Here is a 770-nt window from a genome sequence, read left to right as displayed (position 1 = left end):
ACAGCAGCTTGTGCAGGAGCATATGTGAGGGGAGGAGCCGGCCCAGGCTGTGGGGAACGGAAAACAAAGAGCCTGCTGAGATTTCCGCCAGGCTGGGGGCTGCGGAGGACAGCCAGACGGACGGAGGGAGGGAGGGACAGCGCACTGAGGCAGGAGTCCTGGAGATGCTCCCGCACCCTCGGCAAACAGCCCCCAAGCACATGGCCGTGCCGGACCGGCCTCCCTGTGATCTTGGACAGGCCTCCCCACACGGGCCTGAGCCGTTCCCGGCGTGGGCAGGAGATTCGAGACCACAGGGCGCCCCGAGCTCTTCGGAGCCAGGTGACCTGGGTCCTCAGAGAACAGGGGGCGTTGGTGACACCCAGGGTGCGACCCCCTCCCTGAGATCACCGGCCGGCCGCGTCCTCCCTACCCCCGGCAGCAGGGCCACCCACAAGGCTCCCGCTGCAGAGATCTGAGCGCCACGGCCCCCTCCCTATTGTGTGACCGCACAGCCAGGACGAGAACCCAGCTGAGCCTTAAGAAACTGTGACCATGGGCAGGTCGCAGCCTTCCCCGAGGTTCTCCTTCCATCATCTGTGAAATGGGAGAGCAGCTGCCGTCCTTGCCGTTCGGAAAACCCAGGGGTTCGCCGGACGGGTGGGAACTCCGGAAGTTTAAGGTGCAGCGCGGGAGAGAGGCTCTGTCCTCCTCCTCCCGGGACTCAAAGTTCAAGGATGAGGCCACAGCGGCTCCCAGGTGAGGGGGCAGGGCCGGCCCCGGGTCAGGAT

The sequence above is a fragment of the Myotis davidii genome, unplaced genomic scaffold, assembly GCF_000327345.1.
Source record: "Myotis davidii unplaced genomic scaffold, ASM32734v1 scaffold363, whole genome shotgun sequence".
NCBI classification, from domain to species: domain Eukaryota; kingdom Metazoa; phylum Chordata; class Mammalia; order Chiroptera; family Vespertilionidae; genus Myotis; species Myotis davidii.
Note: the sequence above shows the minus strand (reverse complement) of the source record.